This window comes from Malaclemys terrapin, chromosome 7 (assembly GCF_027887155.1).
Source record: "Malaclemys terrapin pileata isolate rMalTer1 chromosome 7, rMalTer1.hap1, whole genome shotgun sequence".
Lineage (NCBI taxonomy): Eukaryota > Metazoa > Chordata > Testudines > Emydidae > Malaclemys > Malaclemys terrapin.
In genome coordinates, this window is record NC_071511.1 from 95332948 (window position 1) to 95354726 (window position 21779).

Here is a 21779-nt window from a genome sequence, read left to right on the forward strand (position 1 = left end):
CTGCCCTAAGCTGGAGCAGGCTCTCCTCTGCTCTAATTTATACCAGGGGCCAGACCCAGAGTTCAGAGGTGCAAAGCCAACTTAAAGTCACATTTGATCCCCGCCTGCCAAGATAGTGCAGCTCAAAACCAGGGCCTCTGCCCTATGTCACAGTTCTTCTCCACTGCACCACTAAAAAGATTTAAAATTACATCAAACTTCTAGGCATTTAAAAGACAATGATGATATTAAATGAGATTGAAATGGAGCAGTGTTTTATAAAGTGCTCATGTTGTTGACAGACTTTCTTTTTGCAGGATCCCCTTGGAAACATGATAATTATGTCCCAGGGGCTATACCTAGTCAAATGAATTATAATTACATAGCTATAAAAGCATTAGTGAGATCAGAATAGCCCCATGACTGGTACTTATTCCATATTAGGGAAATATATTTGTGGTAGTTTGAGTTCAGTCATAACAATGCATTTATTTTACTTCTGACAAAAGCTTAATGGGCTTTTAAACTTTAACATGAATACTCCCAGGCTTAGGACTAACAGACAAGAATACTAATGAGTGCATGCTACAAGTCTTAAAGTTTGGTGCTTTAAACCAAAGCTGCCTGATCATTTCAAGCCACACAATACCAGAAATGTATACTGGCATGAGTGTCTGGCTTTTTTACTGCAAAGCCTCAGCAACTGCTATTAAACTGCTATTGCCAGTGAAACTACTGTCAGAGCATATTATGCCCCTAAATCAGCTTTTCTGTCTTTGGGTGTGTCTAGTCTACAGTGCAAAAAAGGTATGCTCTTCTTTGAGTGATTGCTCATATCGATTCCAATTAGGTGTGTGTGCACAGTCATCAGAAAGTTTTTCCCCTAGCAGCACCCGACGGGTTGGCTGTGGAGCCCTGGAAAGTGGCGCCTTCATGGCACTCAATATATGACCCTGCTGACCTGGCACCTCCACAGTTCCTTCTTACCCCCCATGACAGTCGTTGGAACTGTAGTGTCTTGCTTCTCAAGCTCTCCACATGTTCCCTAGCTTCGTACTGTTCGTGTTCCATAGTTGATTAGTTTATAGTTAGTTCATAGCTAATGTAGTTCCAGTTAGTTAGTTAGCTGATGGGTTGTGGGGGGGTTACCCTCCACCCTGACTGCTTTCTCCCTTGGGGACTTACATGCCTTAGTCCCAGGGGTTCAAGTCCTGCAATAAGACCATGCCAACGGATGACCCCCATGACACTTGCTTAAAGTGTCTGGGGGAAATGCATCAGTTTGAAAAGTGCAGGATTTGTAAGGGCTTGTGCCCCCGAACCAAGAAGGAGCAGGATTTTAGACTGAAGCAGGTCCTTATGGAGGCGGCACTTAGACTGCATCCCACATCGGTGCAACAGGACCCAGCACCAAGTTCATCGGTGCGCAGTGCCCCAGCGGCAGATGCAGAAGCGGCACTGTGGAAGGACTCTGGTCAAGACCTGCAGCACCGCTGCTTCCCGGCACCGAAGCTGGTGGGAACAGCCCAGCACAGATCCCATTCACCAGCACAGAAGTGGCACCAGAAGCAGGGGAGGAGTGGTTCCCTGGCTTTGGGACCCACCCCCTCGGAGCCGGTTAATGGGGCGCATCCCAGGAAGGAGCTCCCAGCAATGAAAACTTTGGAGCCTGCACCATCAACTTCGGCCCCACGAGGGGGACTGTCGAGTCCAGTGCAGTTGGACTCCCCGTGTCAGGTGGTGGAGGAGGTAGAACTGCCTTCTATCCCGGACACCTTTGAGGCTGCGAGAGAACTCATTGCGATGATGGCACCGAGGTCCCCGGCCCTTCACGCTAAGCCTCTGATACCGCAATGGGCGGCACTGTCCCGAGGAAAGCCGGTGATGATATGCTCCTCGACTCAGCCCACAGAAGCAAGACAGCACTCAGAGTCGCGGCACTGCTCGGCACCTCTGCCTTGGGGCCCATCCCCTATAGATAGCCAGGCCCACCAGGACCTCCAATGCAGGGTGGCACGGAATATGAACCTGCAGGGCGAGGAGGTGGTAGAGTCGAAGGACCCTATGGTGGACATCCTGGCACCAGAAGGACCAACCAGGGTCACTCTACCCCTCATCAAAACTATACAAGCCAGTGCAAGGACCATTTGCCGGACCCCGGCCTCCAATCTTCCCACCACTAAGGGTGTGGAGAGGGAGTACTTTGAATCCTCCAAAGGGTATGAGTACCTGTTCATACACCCACAGCCTTGCTCATTAGTAGTGGCTGCCGTGAATGAAAAGGAAAGGCAAGGACAGCAAGCCCCAGCATCTAAGTCCAAGGACACCAAGTGCCTGGATTTATTCAGATGCAAACTATACTCCATGGGGGGCTTGCAACTCAGGATTGCCAACCAGCATGCAATCCTGAGCAGATACAGTTTTAACTCCTGGAACTCAATGCTGAAGTTTAGGGAGCTGGTTCCAGCAGAGTCCAGGGAGGAGTTTGGGGCAATTGTTGAGGAGGGCAAGGCAGTGGCACGGACCTCTTTACAGGCCTCACTGGATGCTGCAGACTCAGCAGCGTGCATCTTGTCCTCAGGGATAGCTATGAGGCATAGCTCATGGCTGCAGGCCTGGGGACTCTCGCCCGAGGTTCAACAAACTATGCAGGACCCACGGCCGGCTCTAGGATTTTTGCCGCCCCAAGCAAAAAAAAATTTGGCCGCCCCCCCGCTTTTTTTCATGACCCTCCTGCCCCCGGCCCCGCCCCAACTCCACCCCTTCCCCAAATCCCCAGCCCCATCTCCTCCCCCGGGCATGCCGCATTCCCCCCGCCATTGCTTCCTGCGGGCCCCCTGCAACCTCCCGCCCTAGCTCACCTCCGCTCCACCTGCTCCCCTGGGCGCGCCGCCACTGCGCTTCTCCCCCCTCCCTCTCAGCGGAGCAGCAGCACGTTCAGAGCGGAGGTGAGCTAGAGTGGGAGGTGCAGGAAGTAAAGGGGGAGTAGAGGAACTGCTCACCCCGCCGCCTCCCCCAAGCCCCCCCCACCCCCGCTCGGCTTCTCCTCCCTCCCTCCTTCCCAGCCTTGCTGCGCGAAACAGCTGTTTTGCGCGCGGCAAGCCTGGGGGGGCCGGGGGTAAGCGAAGCAGCGGTGCATTCAGGGGAGCAGGCGGAGCGGAGGTGAGCTAGGGTTGGGGGGCGCAGGAAGTAATGGGGGTAGAGGAACCGCTCCCCCCTCCAGCTCACGTCCGCTCCACCACCACCGCCTCCCCCGAGTGCCCACCGCTCGGCTTCTCCTCCCTCCCAGCCTTGCTGCTGAAACAGCTGTTTCCTGCATGGCAAGCCTGGGAGGGAGGGGGAGAAGCGGAGCAGCGGCAGCGCGCTCACGGGAGCAGGCGGAGGCGAGCTGGGGCGGCGGGGACACTTTTCCCCCATGCCCCGGAGTTGGCGCCTATGATGGCCGGCGCCAGAATGCCACCCCTAGAAATGTGCTGCCCCAAGCACCTGCTTGTTTTGCTGGTGCCTGGAGCCGGCCCTGGCAGGACCTACCCTTTGATGAGGTGGGTCTGTTTGCCAAACAGACGGACTCCAGGCTACATAGCCTCAAAGACTCCAAAGCAACAATGAAATCTTTGGGGGTATGCACACCCCGGTAACCCAACGAAAGCCCTATAAGCCCCAATTGCCGCAACAGTGGTCATATCCTCCTTGGCCGAGGCAGGGGTAGGAATGGCAAGCGCAAGCCCTCCCATCCCCGGTCCGAACAGGGCCAGGGCCCGACTAAGCTTTCATCAGGCTCAAAACAGACATTTTGAAGGTGCGCCCGAGGACGGAGCACCTGTCTCAACGCCGTATCCTTCCCTGTATTTTTTGAACCATCTATCCCACTTCTACTGTGCGTGGTCCCAAATAACATCAGACACGGTAGAAGTGGGATATTCTCTCCAATTCTGCTCCTACCCTCCTTCCCATCCCCATTCCCCGTCCCTCTTCAGGGACCCTACTTATGAGCAACTCCTTATCCTGGAGGTGCAATCACTCCTCGCCATGGGAGTGGTGGAGGAGGTTCCTCAGGGGCGGGGGATTTTATTCCCACTGTTTCCTAATCCCCAAAGCTCAGGGGGGGTCTCAGACCCATTCTAGATCTGCGAGGACTCAACAAGTTCATGGTGAAGTTGAAGTTCCGCATGGTCTCTCTCAGCACAATTATCCCTTCTCTGGATCCGGGAGACTGGTTCGCTGTCCTCGACATGAAAGACGCATAGGAAATTCAGAAATAAAACTCCCACAGCAACATTAGTTGTGCTCCCTGGTATGTATGTATAATACGGTCTCTCATTGCAGGATCACATTCTGCTATGTGCAATGTGGCATACTTTGGGGGAACGTTGAAGAGTTCTGTGATCTGTTACAGAGGGAGCCAGGTAAAGGTATGTCTCTGTCAACAAATGGTCCTTACCTTCTTGTACAAATGAAATACAAATTATATTATGATAATATTATTGAAATTAAGTATATGGAAATTAGCTGTCTTTTCTAATACACAAATACAGTGTACATTTTATTATGGGTTTTTTACCATTGTATTAAGGATAAATAAAACCAATTATTTTCTGAGCACATGCACCTCTCCACATTAAGCATTGAGTCCCATCTATCTGTTGTCGTCTTGAGGAGATGCTGGAAGGCTGTTATTCTTTGGTGTTTTCTGGGGCATCTGGTAGCCTTGCTATCCCTTCTGCCGTTGAAGGAAAGGGAGGTCAAATGGTAGACAGGTCCATATACTTGCCAACAGTCTCAAACTGAAGTCAAGGGGAGCTGGTGGGTGCTTGGCCCTTCTAAAAATCAGGTCACTTATTCAATTTCCAAATGCTGCAAACACTTATACCATGCTTAACTCTACTGCTGTGAGCAATCCCTCTGAACTCAATGAAATTACTCACGGTAGTAAAAGTAAGCACCAGGGCTGGTTCCAGGCACCACCTTGCCAAGCAGGTGCTTGGGGCGGCCACTCCGGAGAGGGGCAGCACGTCCAGCTATTCGGCGGCAATTCGGCGGACGGTCCCTCACTCCTACTTGGAGCGAAGGATCTCCCACCGAATTGCCGCCCAGATCGCGATCGCGGCTTTTTTTTTTTTTTCCCACTTGGGGTGGCAAAAACCCTGGAGCAGGCCCTGGTAAGCACCCATGTAAATCTTTGCAGGATCAGAGTACAAATATGGATTTAGGAGCCTAACTTTTGGCTCCCATCTTTAACTATCTTTGCCATATTGTATATAACTTTCTCTGCCTACAGAGAGACTACTGTATAATAGTCATCTTGACACAGATCCTCATATGTATTTATGCACATTAAATAGAATGTGCATAAAAAGTGTTCATTCTGTCTAACACTAATAAGTATATTAAAAGATAATAAAAGATTATCCATCTGACCATTGTTTTAACTTACAAAGTGCGGCTAATGACAATATGTCTTTGCTGTAAAATGTTAAATAGTCCTGTGAATTAAAGTTCTAACCTATCACCGCTGGTTAAGAAATGCAGTTCAGGCCATAAGTGAAATGAGTTTCTTGGTCTCACCCTAGGTCCTTCTTGCTCTTTGTCCATGTACAGGATACTGCATCATTGCTGGTGAAGGATAGCTGGAGATGGGGAGGGCAGTTGAAGTCAGGACTGAAATGTTTTGGCAGAGTTGTGAAGGAAAGATTGCATCGCACCTAGCTTATAATTCATTTCTTTGTGCCTCAGTTTCCCAATCTGTAAAAAGGGGATAATGACGCTGACCATCTTTGTAAAGTGCTTTGAAATCTACAGATGGTACCTGATGGGACATCAGCCCCAATCTCATCCAGTTCAAATAAGTGTAAAACCAAATCCACTGAGATAAGTAATAGCAGAACACGTGATAGCTGTCAGCGATGGAGATATGGAAAGTAGAAAAGAGAGTTTGATTGCTACTAGTATGGCTACTGATTTATTAGAATGAACCACTTCCTAATGCTCTTTTACTATTTCTAATCATACTAATGCAAACTTGAAACTCAAAGGGAAATATCTGGTAAATATAAAACTATGTGAAGGTTATCCACACCACTAAGGAGTGATCTCAAGCCTTCCAGAATATTGTTATTTGCAGTATATAACAGTAACAAGGTGACAGGTTACGTAACAGGACCCTACATTGAAATACAGGGAGCCACTACTGAGTCATCATAAACTCAGGTGCTAAACCCTCTGTAAAGATGTTGTGTAATTAATGTTGATTCATGCTAGCACAGGGGCGGGCAAACTTTTTGGCCTGAGGGCCACATCAGGTTTCTGAAATTGTATAGAGGGCCGGTTAGGGGAAGCTGTGCCTCCCCAAACAGCCAGGTGTGGTCCAGCCCCCACCCCCTATCTGACCCCCCCCCACTTCTCGCCCCCTGACGGCCCTCCCAGGACCCCTGGCCCATCAACCCCTCCCTGTCCCCTGACCGCCCCCGGAACCCCTTCCCGCCCCCCTGCCGCCCAATCCAACCCCTCCTCTCATTCCTGACTGCCCCCCTGGGATCCCTGCCCCATCCAACCACCCCTTCTCCCTGTCCCCTGATTGCCCCTGGAACTCCTGCCCGACTGCCCCCTGCCGCCCCATCTAACCCCACCCTTCCTGACTACTCCCCCGGGACCCCTGCCCCCATTCAACCCCCCCGTTCCCCGCCCTCTGACCACCCTGCCTCCATCCACACCCCCGCCCCCAACCACCCCCCCAAACTCCCCTGCCCTCTATCCAACCCCCCCTGCTCCCTGCCCCCTTACCACACTGCCTGGAGCACCGGTGGCTGACGGCGCTACAGCCGCGCAGCCCAAAGCACCAGGACAGACTGCGGCACTGCAAGAGCCCCGCCGCCCAGAGCATTGCCCCAGTGGTGGGGTGAGCTGAGGCTGTGGGGAAGGGGGAATAGTGGGGGAGGGGTCAGGGGCTAGCCTCCTGGGGAAGTAACTCAGAGGCTGGGCAGGAGGGTCCCGCAGGCCGGATGTGGCCCGCGGGCCGTAGTTTGCCCACCTCTGTACTAGCAGGTGGAACTTGTTAGCCTCAGATAGGATATAAGGTGTGGAGTGCCCCTGTGGGATACTGGAAACCAAGGGCTGTGTTAGAGGAGGTGCTGTAACAAAGCCCCCAGAATAGCTTGGGGTAGGGGGAAGCTTAGGCTAAATCTGCTTTGTTATTTGAGCTACCTATAAAACCAAATCTCTCTTTGGACTATAATCTGGTATCAACATTGTTTGAAGTGGGAGGGAACTCCACATTATAGAATCAAAAAGAGCTCCTGATACTCCAGAAATAAATTCTGCACTGCGTGTAGATTGTATAACATTCTCAGTCTAAAATATTTCTGTAAACCTGCAAGAGCTTGTTGGGGGATGAAGGTTAGCCATACCACGTTCCCTTCCCTTCACACCTTCTGTTCTTGTTCGACTAAATCCATACCTGACTTACACTGCTGGTCCTTGCTGAATGCAGGGAGCAAAACTGCCTTGGAAGTACTGAGAACAGGTAACGTTGCTTCTCAGACATTTCCAAATCAGCGAAATTGGCCATTGGCCCTAAATTCTGTGCCTTCCATTGTCTCCTAGAACAGCTCTAAACAGAGCTAAGAGTAAAGTAAAGACATTCTGGAGGAAGCAGATCCTGTCAGTTTCAATGGAAAGCTATTGCTATTTCAGTAGCTCAGGCCTCTTGTATCAGAGGGATGTTTTACTTTACTAGAACTGAGTTAAGGCACAGCCCTCACAGCTCCCTCAGCTCTCTCTCCCTTTCCCTTACTGACTGACTGACAAACCTTTCCCCCATTCTCCTATGTCTGATGTGGGACAGACTGTGCTTAGCAATCAGAGTGGGAAGAGAGAAGCTGGATGCGAGTGTTAAATAAAGGACTGTGGACAGCCTCCAGGGACCCTTGTCCACACTCTCATTCTTCACTTTCATGCTGCTTGCCAGTACAGGAGGCAGTCACACACATCCCCAATTTATTATAGGAGATGCTTAATTTAAGCCATTGTGGTGTGTGGGTGGGGGGAGATAATTTGGGCTTGCAGTTTTGAAAGCAAGTGCTCTCTGTTGAACAAAAGCTCAGAGAAGGCGACTTGAATATAATGGGCCAAATGACACCTGGGCAAATGTCACTGATTTAAAAGAAATTCCCCCAGTGATGAAAAAAACCCCATGTTTTACTGGTAGCAATGTCAAACAAGTTGTGTGTGTGTGTAGAGAGAGTGAGACTGTGACACAAAAACAGCTGCCCACAGCAACACCAAGGTTTAATAGCAGGAGGCAAGAATCAAAAATCAAGTTACAAAAATAAAAAAGGGAAGTAAGGAATAGTAAAGGAATGCAAATGAAGACTACATAAAGTACACTAATATGCTATGAAGCTGCTACAGAAAAAGTTGTGACCCAATGCAAGAAAATAGTCTGACAGAAATCTAAATTAATCCAAGAGATTCATGATTATGTCCAGGCTGGATGAAAAACCTGTTAAGATTATTTTAATTCTGTGGCAAATGTCCCAGTAACTCCTAACCCACAAGGCACATGCCGATGTATTCCACTGCTCTGTTTACCAAAAACCTAGCCAAAAATAAAAGGAAAGTATTGGGAGTGTAGTCTGGTCTTGGGCTTGCAGGACAGGCTGTCTGAGAAATGCCCGCAGAAGAGGTCTTTTGATAATGTGTCGTGAATCTCCTGCTCATGGTCTATAAAGAAGCTTCTGTTTAATTTTCCAGGGAGTTGTGAATACTGGAAAGGAATACAGCCTGTATCATGATACAGTTCCTGATGCACCAGTTCCAAAGTCTGCTGGCCCCTGGGAGAGGAGAAGAGATCTCTCTCCTCCTTGTTTGTTTATACAGACCACAGCGTCGATACTGTCTGACATTATCTGAATATGGAGTGAGTGTAAAGGAGGAAGGAAGGCCTTCCATGCAAGGTGGACTGCCCTCAGTTCCAGTAAAAGTTTATATGTAATCTGGCCTTTCGTGGGGTCCAGGTACCCTGAGCAGTATGGTTGTCCAGGTGAACACCCCATCCCAGAAGGCTGGCCCTGGGTGGTGGGAGGGCTGAATGGAACTCCCACCATGACCTTTTCTGGGTTTGACCACCAAGTTAGAGGAGGGACAACTCTGGCAGGAATGACCACCCTGGAGTTGATGTGGCCCATGCTTGGCCGATAGGTCAAGTGGAGCCAAACCTGCAGGCACTACAAGTGGAGTCTGTCAAAAGGAGTCATGTAGGTGCACACGGCCATGTGGGCTAACAGTGAGAGGCACTTGTGCGCTGTGGTTTGTGGTCTGTGAGTGATATGTGAAATCAGGGTGCTCAATGCATGAAACCTTTCTGAGGGGAAGAACACTTGCAGAAATTGAGTCCAAACTTGCCCCTATAAAGTTTATTGACCTTGAGGGTAACAAAAACAGACTTCTCTTCGTTTATGCAAATACTTAGGGCTGTTAAAAGTTGTATGAGAAACCTTGTCACTGACCTGACGACCTGACGAGATCAGCCTACCAGGAGCCAATCATCCTGACATCTCATCTGGCCTGCTACCACGGAGAAAACCCTTATTTGTAAATTTGTAATTCTAAATACTCTTAATTCTGTATCTTGCATCTGAAGAAGTGAGGTTCTTACCCATGAAAGCTTATGCTCCAATACTTCTGTTAGTCTCAAAGGTGCCACAGGACCCTCTGTTGCTTAATTATGTAGTCACCCCAAAGGGGAGGACTCAATACCAGAAATGTTCCTGGCCTATCATAAAATGCAGAAACTTCCTGTGTGATGGATGAATATCCACATGAAAATACGTGTCCTTCACATTGAGAGCTGTAGAAGAGGTGATTGTAGATACCAGCATAATCATCCAGAACTTTAGCTTTCGAATAAAGATGTAACTTACCGAAGGTCCAGGATGGGTCTCCACCCTTCATCTTTTTTGGGAATTAGGAAATATGGGGAGTAGAACCCTCTCCCACGGTAATGAGATGGGAGGTTCTCTATTGCCCTGCAGTGTACGAGGGATTCTGCTTCCTGTTGAAGAATTACCTTGTGAGAGTGGTCCCCGAAGTGGGACTTGGAAGGGGGTTTGTGAAGTGGGAAGGCAAGAAACACTACAGAATATTCCTGGTGGACAATCTCCAGAACCCAACTGTCCATAGTGATCTTGTTCCAGTTGTAGGTGAAGAGTGTAAGACAACCCCCACAGATAACAGAAGACAAGATGGTTGGCATCAGTGGTGGTACACGGGTCTCGACCAATATGTCAAAAGTAGTTCTTTTGGTGGCTGAGAGTGAATAGAGCCTGTGGCAATAGCAGGCCTAGAATTGAGGTCTCTGAATCTTCTGGCGTTTGCGGGTCTGCTCAGCTATGCACTGGTAATAAGGTGCATGAGGAGGGGGTAGCATCAGTCTGTAGGGTTGCTTCTGGTGTCCCCTCCTAGAGGACAGGATATAAATCCCCAGGGAATGCAGAGTCAGTCTCAAGTGAGTGCAGGGACTCATCTGTTTTTTTTCATTAAGCAGATTTGACTTGTCAAAAAGGAGGTCCTGGATGCTGTTTTGGCCCTCCCCAGGAAATCCTGACAATTGTAGCCAGGCATTCCTCTTCACAACCAGACCAGTGGCCAAACTTCTGGAAGCTATTTCTGCTGCATCCTGGAGGGCTACCTTTGCCACTAGCTTCCCCTCATCTAAAAGAGACTGACATTGGGCCCTGGGAAGCTTGTCTGTGAAGTCTACAAGCCTCGCATAGGCATTAAAATCATTTTTCACTAACAACGCTTGGTAGTTCGGGACACAAAATTGCAGGCCTGCAGAGGAGAAGACCTTCCTCTCCATCCAGTCTCTTACAGCCTTTATCTGCCAGGGTGGCCCTTTGATAGCATAACCTAGCCTATTCAGCAACTGCTTGTACCATGACTGAGTTGGGGACAGGATGGGAGAATATGAAGTCAGCCCCATTAGCAGGAATAAAATACCATCTCTCTTTTTTTTTTTTTTGGGTGTAGGGTCAAAGGATGCTGGAGTACGCCATACCACTCTGGCTGGTTCTAGTATGGCCTCATTGATGGGTAGAGCCACCTTACTCGGTCCTTGCAGCTGCAAGATGTCTAGGAGCCAGTGTTGAGGATCCTGGACCTCTGATGAGATCTATAGGACACTGGCCACTCTTTGTAACAGCTCCTGGTACTGGCAATGATCGTCCATAGTAGAACGCGAAGGAGGAGTGCCTGCTTCATCTGGGGATGATGAAGAGGCATCCGTCTGAACTGTCAGTACCTGCAGATCTAATTCCACCTCTTCCGCCTTGTACATCAACAGAACCAGCTGGCGAGAGGGAGAGGAGTGTGACTCTTGAGAAGGGCCTTGACACCTGCCATAAGGATCCCAAGGACCACAATAAGACCAGAAAGGACAATCAATTGGTGGTGGGGGACCCCAAGGAAATCAGTACCAGCAGTCCCTGGGGGTGTCGTACCCAGTGGAATGGCAAGCCTAACCCCTTGACTGTTTATCAAGGCTCAGCTGCCTCTGCAGAATTACCACTGTGGCCAGCTCCTCTGAGAAAGGAGCTCCCTCAGGAGGACCAGGCCAGAAAGAAGCGGAGAATGCGGATAAGGGAAGAATATATCCTCCAGTGTTATGTAAATCTCGGTATACCCTGTTGTCTGTCTGAGTGGTTCCTGCAGTTACGTTTGATGGATCTAGTGCATCTGCAGTGACAGAACTGTCTTTAGATGGATGAGGAGGTACCAACAATCGGTCCAGACCAGCACTCATAGACAGAAGTGCGGAGCATCTATCCTTATTTTGGTATGAGGTGACCGACAGAACTGGCAGTTCCTTCTTTTTATGCATCTTGCCCTCCAATTGGGGAAATTCATCAGAGTTGCTTCCTCAGGTTCTGCTTGCGACATCTTACCCAACCTGGACTGGCTCAGGGAGGAAGTGCGTTTCTTATGGACTGTCCTCAATGGGGATATGTCCTTGTGCTCATGGGGAGCACTGGAAGAAGAATCCTTGGGCCTAAATGTTGAGTGCTTCACTCCAAGGCACATGCTTGAAGGGGCACTGCTAGGCAGTTAGGCCAACATATGGGGCGGTCTCCCTGGCCCATATCGGAGATGGGCCTTATAGCCTTTTCCATCAGGGACTTCTGTAGGAGAAGCTCCCAGGCTTCTCGAGTTCTGGGTGGCAAGGAGCAAAAGATACTGCACTTTGCAGAGATATGTGCCTGTAACAGGGTTCACTCACCACTCTGGCACCTCCTACCAGCTGTCATGGAAAGTAGCTTTGCATGGTAGTGTGCCCTCTTCGGGTGGTGCCTCGCCGCTGTCACTCCTGCTGTAGGACCCACATCTCTCCAAGGACTGTGGTATCCTCTTCAGCAAGACAGCCCTTAGGCCATGCCACATGTTCTGCTCCCCCGTTCCGGGGGACCTGCAGTCCACTGTTCAGCCACTACCCTTAGTGGCTACTGCAGCGAATTGTCTGGCCACTTCCTCGTGACCCCAGCATCCTCTTTGCCCTTGCCTCAGGTCTCAGCCTGCAAACCCCAGCAGCCAGCCAGGAGCTGTCTCACACTCCCCTGCTCCCTGCTAACAGCACTGGTCTGTCCAGCTGCTGGCAGTTCTCTCAGTCCTCCAGAGACACAGTCCTTCCTCCCTGGGTTCCCAGCAGAGAACTGCCCTGCTCTGCCCCGCAACTCCCTTTTTATATGGGTCTGCTTGGTCCTGCTTGGCTGCTCCCTTCAGCCCTTCTCTGATTGGCTGCCTCCTGTGCAGCCTCCCTAGGGGTCTATTAACCCCTTAGAGCCCCATGTGGGGCAGGTGACCCATCACAGTGCCTCATCCAGACAGTACAGGCAACATTGATGTTCATCACAGATGGAGAAGGATCGAGGGCAGGAGATGAGGTTCTTGAATCCTGGGACTCTGGGCATAACCCCAGAGCTGGGGAGGGGTTCCCAACTGGGCAGAAAGAAAAACTATATTGTATTATAAACTTTTAAACTACTAATCTAAGAATATATCTGTTTACAAATGTTTTATTTATAGGTTGTACACCAAAGAGAAGGAGGACACAATTCTGACTCAGGCCATGTCACAGTAGGAAGAAACTAGAGAAGGGTTGACTTACACTGGCTCTTATACCTTCGGTTGGGAGCATGAGGAGAGCTACTGCGCATGTGCAGGTCAGTGGACATTGCTTTGAAGAATTTCTGGACTTGGGTCCATGGTACACATGTGTAACTACATATGGAATACATATAGGGAACATCACTCAAAAAAGAAGGTAACAAATATACTTTCCTTTCTATAATCCTAAATGTAAACACCTGTGATCATCAAAGCAGATGTATACATTGGGAGAGCAGGAGATACATTCAGAGCTTTGAAAATACTCAAAGAGGGACAGAGAGAGAGCTAGCAAGTCACTGCTGGAGCAGGAGGGCTAATGCAAGGCAATTTGGACTGTTTATGGGAGAATTAAGGTTCTTTTGTTTATTAAGAATTTAGTATTTCTTGTGATATACTCTCGTTATATAACTTTGGTTAGTTAACCTATATGTGACTTTCCTTGGTTGTTCCTTTTAGTGACACTAGCATTCCATCCCTTCTGCAAGAGGCTAACAAAGATATTGGGATATGGTCTGTGAATTGTAGTTGTTCTAGGGTAAATTTCTACCACCCCAAAAGATCCTTCAGCCCAAGAAAAGTAGGTGGTAATCAGGGCCGGCTCTAACTTTTTTGCCACCCCACGCAAAAAGGAAGAGTGCCGCCCCCCTCCCCCGCACCGCCGTACCCCCCCGTGCTGCCGAAATCCCCGCCCCCCCCAGCACCACGCTGCCTGAATCCCCGCTCCCCAGAACGCCACGCCGCTCGAAGCCACGCCCCCTCTGAGCACCACGCCAACGCCTGCCCCCCTCCGAGCGCCAGCCCCCGCCCCCAGCACCGCGCCGCACCAGCCCCCACCCCTCCTCCGAGCCCCAGCCCCCGTCCCCCCAGCGCCGCGCCAGCCCCCGCCCCCCCAGCGCCGCGCCAGCCCCCGCCCCCCCAGCGCGCGCCAACCCCCGCCCCTACTCTGAGCGCCAGCCCCTGCCCCCCCCAGTGCCGCGCCAACCCCCGCCCCTCCTCCGAGCGCCAGCCCCCGCCCCCCAGCGCCGCGCTGCGCCAACCCCCGCCCCTCCTCCGAGTGCCAACCCCCGCCCCTCCTCCGAGCGCCAGCCCCCGCCCCCCCCAGTGCCGCACCAGCCCCCACCCCTCCTCCGAGCCCCAGCCCCCGTCCCCCCAGTGCCGCGCCAACCCCCGCCCCTTCTCCGAGCGCCAGCCCCCGCCCCCCCAGCGCCGCGCCGTGCCAACCTCCGCCCCTCCTCCAAGTGCCAACCCCCGCCCCTCCTCCGAGCGCCAGCCCCCACCCCCTCAGTGCCGCGCCAACCCCCGCCCCTCCTCCGAGCACCAGCCCCCCCAGCGCTGCGCCAACCCCCGCCCCTCCTCCGAGCGCCAACCCCCGCCCCCCAAACGCCATGCCGCACCAGCCCCCGCCCCTCCTCTGAGCGCCAGCCCCCGCCCCCCCAACGCTGTGCCGCACCAGCCCCCACCCCCCAGCGCCACGCCAGCCCCCACCCCTCCTCCGAGCGCCAGCCCCCCCAGCGCCGCGCCGCGCCAACCCCATCCCCTCCTTCGAGCACCAGCCCCCCCAGCACCGCGCCAGCCCCCGCCCCTCCTCTGAGCGCCAGCCCCCGTCCCCCCCGTCCCCCCAGCACCGCGCCAGCCCCCGCCCCTCCTCTGAGCACCAGCCCCCGTCCCCCCAGCGCCGCGCTGCGCCAACCCCCGCCCCTCCTCCGAGTGCCAGCCCCCGCCCCCCCAACGCCATGCCGCACCAGCCCCCGCCCCTACTCCGAGCGCCAGCCCCCGCCCCCCCAACGCCGCGCCACGCCAACCCCTGCCCCTCCTTCGAGCGCCAGCCCCCCCAGCGCCCGCCAACCCCTGCCCCTCCTTCGAGCGTCAGCCCCCGCCCCCCCAACGCCACGCCGCGCCAACCCCCGTCCCTCCTCTGAGCGCCAGCCCCCCCAGCGCCACGCCAACCCTCGCCCCTCCTTCGAGCGCCAGCCCCCCTAGCACCGCGCCAGCCCCCGCCCCTCCTCCGAGCGCCAGCCCCCCCCAGCGCTGCGCCGCGCCAACCCCCGCCCCTCCTCTGAGCGCCAGCCCCTGCCCCCAAGCGCCGCACCACGCCAGCCCCCGCCCAATAAATAAATTTAATAAAAACCTTAATGCCGCCCCGGCCCAAGGTGCCACCCCAAGCACGTGCTTGGTCGGCTGGTGCCTGGAGCCGGCCCTGGTGGTAATTAGAGAATTTAGGCAAAGATAGGAGCCCCTCCCCCCACCACACACACGCGCACACACACACACACACACACACACACACCTGCATAGGCAGAGAACATTTTCCAGTTGCAATTAGTGTAATGAAGAAATGTGATTCTAGCCAACAGAAATTACTTTTCTTGCGTTAATATAACATGTGGCAAAGTCACTACTGCCAGCTAGCTGAAAAAGTCAAAGCTTGCCATTATGAGTCCATCAGAGAGATGCATTTCACAACTGTGAAGTTAGAAAACAAATTCAGTGCCAACTTACACCTTACGCCAGCCTCCTGGGATTGACTAGGATGTAAGCATTGAATTGGAGTGGACTCTCTCCTGCAAATTGTGACTTTAGTGCAAGGGGAAACCCAAAACAACTTTCACAGCATTTTAACCAATTTAGCTGGATGGGATGTGAGTCTGATGCTGTTGGAAGGATTTTTTTTTTTTTTTTACTCAGACCAGTCGTTCCTAGAAGCAGATAGAATAAGACTAGCCCATATATCCCAACTCAGTCGTTGGATCATTGCCAGACCTGAACTTACTTCAAGCCTGTGTTTGATTATCTGAAATATTCTGAGAATTTTTGGTTACTTCCTGCATCCAGCCATACCAGAGTCACAAGTGCAGAAATACCATGAGAGAGAGGCTATTGTCATGTTATTCCTGCCTGGGAACAGGAGTGGAATGGTGGAAATGCCATGAGAATATCAGGTCTTCTTTTATTTCAAGTTGTCCCCAGAAATTGATTGGTGGGAGCAGTCCTCTGTGAATTGGAGGAGGGAATCTATTGAAGAACACAGGGAGAAAGGCTGGCTCCCCATCTCTGGAAGAAGAGAAGGGTTAGACCTAGCACAGAGATGTTTCCGGTGGCATACTTGACTCTGCTCTGTTTTTCTCTGTTTATTTACTTTTTTCTAACCTAGTACCATGATAGCTGGGTACAGAATTACAAATCAGACATGCCATTTGCAGAATAAAAACTAAAAACAGAAACAACAACAGGAAAACAATCAATAGAATGAACATGTCTGGAATCATGCCCTGAAAGTTAATAGATTTGACTTCTGATGGGCTGCCAAAGGGAGCTAATTACAAAAACAGAAGCCTCATCTATAATGATCTGCAACCAGATATGGTGACTTATAGATAGTGCAGACATTGCCTCTGGCTACTCCTCTGAATGTTTCCTCTTTACAAAAAAAGAGCACTTCCATCTTTGCCAGTGCACAGTGAGTCAGTCTATTTTCACTGCTGCATTTTGTTGGTCGAGTTGACACTTTTGCTCTAAACAGAAAGGATTTGGGTTTGTGCCTTTCCAGAGTGTGTGTGAGAGAGTTTGGTTTTTGTGGTTGTGTTTTTTGCATGAGGTTTTAGGTTTAAGGAGTAGCCCTTTACTTAGGGCGAGAGTATTGGCAAGGGCTTTTTTGAGAATAAAATGGAGAGAGAAGTATGTTATTTATATAAACAGCTACTTGAGGATTTATATAAACAGCTACTTGAGGCTACAATGGTTTTTCTAAAAGAAGAAGAATGCTTAGCCTAGATAAAGGCAACCACTGATATTATATTCCGCTGTGATTACCAAAATGTTATTTTTTCTAGACTTTTTAGCTAAAACCAACTTCAGCCTCAGTCAGTTCCTTCAGTCATCAACCAACTGTAGACCAGACAAATAAATGAATTCATGCAGCAGGGACTTCATCCTAGAACACAGACTGTAGTGGCCCACTTTACTGTCTCTTAGCAGGGATAAGTACTGTGGGTCTTTAGGAACAACCAGCAGCTGCAGTATTTCCAGTAAAAAGGGATTATTCCATGGAACAGTCTATTCTGCATTCAGGATTGGCCTGTGAAATACCCTAAGTAATCCCTTCATGCTCCTGACCTGCTCCAAGCTCATTAGTAGAAAGTAAGGGGTATGCTGACTGTTCTTTAATGGGCCAAATGGCTGTGCAGTCATCCTAGAAACCTAGTCACCATATGTTGTGTAGAACAATCATTTGACAAATGCCAGCCAGTCCCTATTCTTCTCTTCCCTTCCATGCTTAGGACCATGACTTTAATGAACTACTGCTGCTGCTGAGGCAGGAGGGGGTCCAAAGAGATTATAGCATCTGTTGTATGTAATTATGTGTTCAGAGATGCAGTCAAGTTCTTTGGCACTTTGCTAGATGTCCAGGAGGTTTGACAGAAGATACTGTGGTTGAGAAGAGCTGCCTGGTGTGCCATTGGACTGCTCCTTTGATCAGCTTGCCGGCACTTAGCACCTGCAAACAATTGCACTCCAGTCCCATTGGTTGACACAGGAGGAGGTGATGGCAAGAAGCCAGGCAAGACCATGATTTGATGAGCTTCCCCCACAGAAAGTTTAAGCTCCTATCCACCCTCAGTAAAGCTGGTCTCAGGCCCACCCCAAGCCCATCTTCCATCAGTCACAGCAGCAGGTGCTCCTGGGTACTCTCTGGAGGCACAGAATGCAAAGCTATCAGACTCTTACTCCTGTGCTGAGTTCTTCCATGGTGCCTAGGAATTACTCCTTTGTTTGAGCCAATGTATAAAAAAGGGCAGACTGGCCCAAGGTGACTGGGGTGTCAATCACATCCTGGCTGCTGGGGGGAAATGGCTTGTAAGATCCCCTTTTTATAAATGAGACAAGCATTGTACTGGATAGAGTGGCTGTCAGTCAGCAGTTCAGCCAATAGAAAACATCCCTTCCATTCAAACTATATTTGAAGCTCCCTCCTTACTGGGCTGCTGGCAGTCAGTATAGAAGAAAGACTCAAGCTCTAGCCTCCTGCTTGAAGCTGGCATGGGGCCTCCAGCAGCTGTTACTCCAGTGAGTAAACCCTGTGCCTGGAATCCTCACTGTCCCCTCACCAAGTTTTTCTCTTAATCGTCCGTGAGTGTCCTCATCACACTCCCTCTTCCCATGTAAGCTTGTCTTCTCTTGGCCAGCAACTCCTCCTTCCCATCCCATCTCTGCCTCCTCTCTCCTAGGAGATCATTCCTCTGTACTGGGTTTCGTTGTTGCATTGCCAGCTTTCCTGAAGACAGAAGACTGGGGGAGCTGAACGTGATGAGGCCCAGCAACATATTCTCCCATCCTGTTTAGAAGACTATTCCAGGTAAGAGAAGGAGGAGCCTGATAGAAGGGAGAAAGCCTAGGCATGGGGAAATGTAGGGGGCACACTACCATCTTCATCCCCTCCCTACCTGGAGCAATGGATAAGAGCCAGGGGTCTTTGTTTGGCATGTACTGGGGTAACTGGTGCACTCTATATAGATAGACACTTGTTTTCCCACAGGGGATCCTTGAGCAAAGAGTGGAGTGGGATCCCCTTCTTTCCCTCTCCACTGCTGGGAGGAAACTAGGGGAAGGACTGCTTGGTGCCAGAGGATCACCTTTTTTCACAAACAGTTCAGAGGAGGGCTGCTAACCTAGGAGATCTTCTTCCCCATTAGCCCCTGCCTACTTGGAGATCAGAAGAAGGATGACTGTATTCAGAGGATATTAATCTTTGTAGTAATATGTCCAGATAGAGCTACTATAAGATGGGTGCATTAACTGTTTGGAAAACTGTTGCCAGAGAGTAAGTTATGAATAGTTCACAGTCACGCTGGAAGGGCATATCAAGTGGGGATATACAAATGCAAAGTACTACATTTAGGAAGGAACAATCAGTTGCACACATACAAAATGGGAAATGACTGTCTAGGAAGGAGCACTGCAGAATGGGATCCGGGGATCATAATGGATCACAAGCTAAAAATGAGTCAACAGTGTAACACTTGCAAAAAAAGCAAACATCATTCTGGGCTGTATTAGCAGGAGTGTTGTAAGCAAGACAAGAGAAGTAATTCTTCTGCTTTACTCCACGCTGATTAGGTCTCAACTGGAGTATCGTGTCCAGTTCTGGGTGCCACATTTCAGGAAAGATGTGGACAAATCGGTGCAAGTCCAGAGCAGAGCAACAAAAATATTAAAGGTCTGGAAAACATAGAAAATCTATGAGGGAAGATTGAAAACATTGGGTTTGTTTAGTCTGGAGAAGAGAAGACTGAGAGGAGACATGATAATGGTTTTCAAGTACATAAAAGGTAGTTACAAGGAAGAGGGAGAAAAATTGTTCTCCTTACCCTCAGAGGATAGGACAAGAAGCAATGAGCTTAAATTGCAGCAAGTATAAGTTGAACATTATGAAAAACTGCTTACCTGTCAGGGTGGTTAAGCACTGGAATAAATTGCCTAGGGAGGTTGTGGAATATCCATCATTGGAGATTTTTAAGAGCAAGTTATACAAACACCTGTCAGGGACGGTCTAGATAATACTTAGTCCTGCCATGAGTGCAGGGGACTGGACTAGATGACTTCTCAAGGTCTCTTCCAGTCCTCTGATTCTATGATTCTATTTGGGGGTCTGAATATCATCTGAACAATATGATTCCTTAATCTGAGCATCAGTCTATTCTCCAGCTCTAGGTCTCAGATTCTTAAACTGCACCAGCATGTGCTCTTAGCTATTTTTTTTCACGCTGTGCTGACTATGACCATAGGCTTCAACTTCCACTGTTTCTGATGGGTGCTCGACCCCACCCCCGCCCCCATTCCACCCCCTTTCCCCAAGTCCTTGCCCCTGCTCCACCTCCTTCCCTGAGCGCGCCACGTTCCTGCTCCTCCCCCCTCCCTCCTGGAAAGTCCGAAGTGCTGGGAGGTAGGCAGAGGAACGGGGACGCAGCGCACCTGAGGGAGGAGGAGGTGGTGAGGAGGGGGTGGGGACAAGGAGAGCTTGGTTGCCAGTGGGTGCAGAGCATTTTTCCCCATGGGTGCTCCAGCCCCAGAAAACCCATGGAGTTGGCGCCTATGAGTATGCCTTTGTGTTGTATAATTATGGCATATACTGTTTTGCAATGTGATGTTGCTGGGGTTTTCAATGGAAATTTTAAATAAATAAAAACATGGGCAAAGGAACAGCTTTGTTGCTAGGAGGAAGGTCAAAGAGACCTCTGTTTGTAACACAACGTTCCTGATCCAAATCAGCCACTCTTTTCCGCATATGGTGTTTAGCCCTACATCATAGAATAGAATTTATAAAAATGTAATTGCACTCTGTAGCTGAGGTTAAAACTAATCAGCAAAGGGTCTCCTTTAGAATAAAATGACAACCCCCGGATAAACTCAGGCAATGAGGTAGCTCAAATAAACATATTCATCAGTCATGAGCGCCAATGACTGACAAACAGTTAAGAGACTGATGTACTAAGGAACATTGTGGGATCTCTGTTATGGTATAAGTGGTCTCAATACTTTTTGTGCTAGTTTTATGACAGTTACTTTGAAATAAGATGACCAATAGTCTCAAGTCTGAACACAGCAAAAGAGCAAAAGTGTTGAGCTATATTTTTACTTTTGAAATTGGGGGACAGAATGAGAGACTATTTTCGCTATGAAAACCAATCACCTGGGGGCATGTCTTTCACCTGAGATATATCGCATGCTCAGTTGACAGACACATGGAGTGGAATCCACAAATCTACTTAGGGTATGTCTACCCTACCAAAAAAAAAAAAAAATGAACACCGAAACAACCCAGCAGTGAGTCTCAGAGCCTAGGTCAACTGACTTGAGCTCGTGGGCTCACACTACAGGCCTAAAAATAACAGTACAGACATTCCTGCTTGAGCCAGAGCCTGAGTGAGGTGGGTGCATAGGCACCAACTTTCTCCGGTGCCCCTCTGCCCCCACCCCGACTCCACCCCATCCCTGCCCCCATTCCAAACCCATCCCCAAAGTCCCCACCCTAGCTCCGCCCCCTCTCTGCCCCTATTGGATCCCTTCCACAAATCCCCACCCCAGCCCTGCCTCTTCCCCCAGCATACCACGTTCCCCCTCCTCCCCTCCCTCACTGCCCCATGAATCATCTGTTTCGTGGCGCAAGCGCTGGGAGGAAGGGGGGAGAAGCAGGATGCAGCAGCACGATCGTGGAGGAGGTGGAGGCGATCTGGAGCAGGGGGGTGGGACCACGGGGAGCTGCTGGTGGGTACTGAGCACCCACCAACTTTTTTCCATGGGTGGGTGGGTCTCAGAGCCCAGGTTCCAGCCCAAGTGGGAACATCTACATTGCTATTTCTAGCCCTGTAGCTCAAGCCCAAGGCAGTTGACCTAGGCTCTGAGGCTTGCTGGTGTGGGGAATTTTTGCAGTGTAGATGTATGGTGAGGTGCTTGCAACCACATTCACAATCCACAAGATTCCTGCTGAACGTAGTAGGTACCTAAACTCCCTCACTGCCTATGTTTTTCAAAGTAAACAGTTCCCACCTAAACCCAAGAGTGATTCACAAACTAGGGGAACACAGCTATGTGGCGGACTAACTTGCCCAAGAGGACCAATCCTGAGTATCCACCTTATAACTCTT

At 50.4% G+C, this 21779-nt stretch overlaps 1 long non-coding RNA gene across 3 annotated transcripts; it reads left to right on the forward strand.

Moving 5' to 3' along the window:
- Window positions 1–8732: 8732 nt before the first annotated feature.
- On the forward strand, window positions 8733–17690 carry LOC128840250 (uncharacterized). Of its 3 annotated transcripts, none has more exons than XR_008445618.1 (3): window positions 8733–8930; window positions 13054–13190; window positions 17537–17690. It is a non-coding gene; the product is annotated as an uncharacterized LOC128840250 (long non-coding RNA). The 3 variants fall into 3 exon arrangements; XR_008445617.1 differs by having other exon boundaries at window positions 8733–8893; XR_008445616.1 differs by lacking the exon at window positions 8733–8930 and adding an exon at window positions 11017–11809.
- Window positions 17691–21779: the final 4089 nt, after the last annotated feature.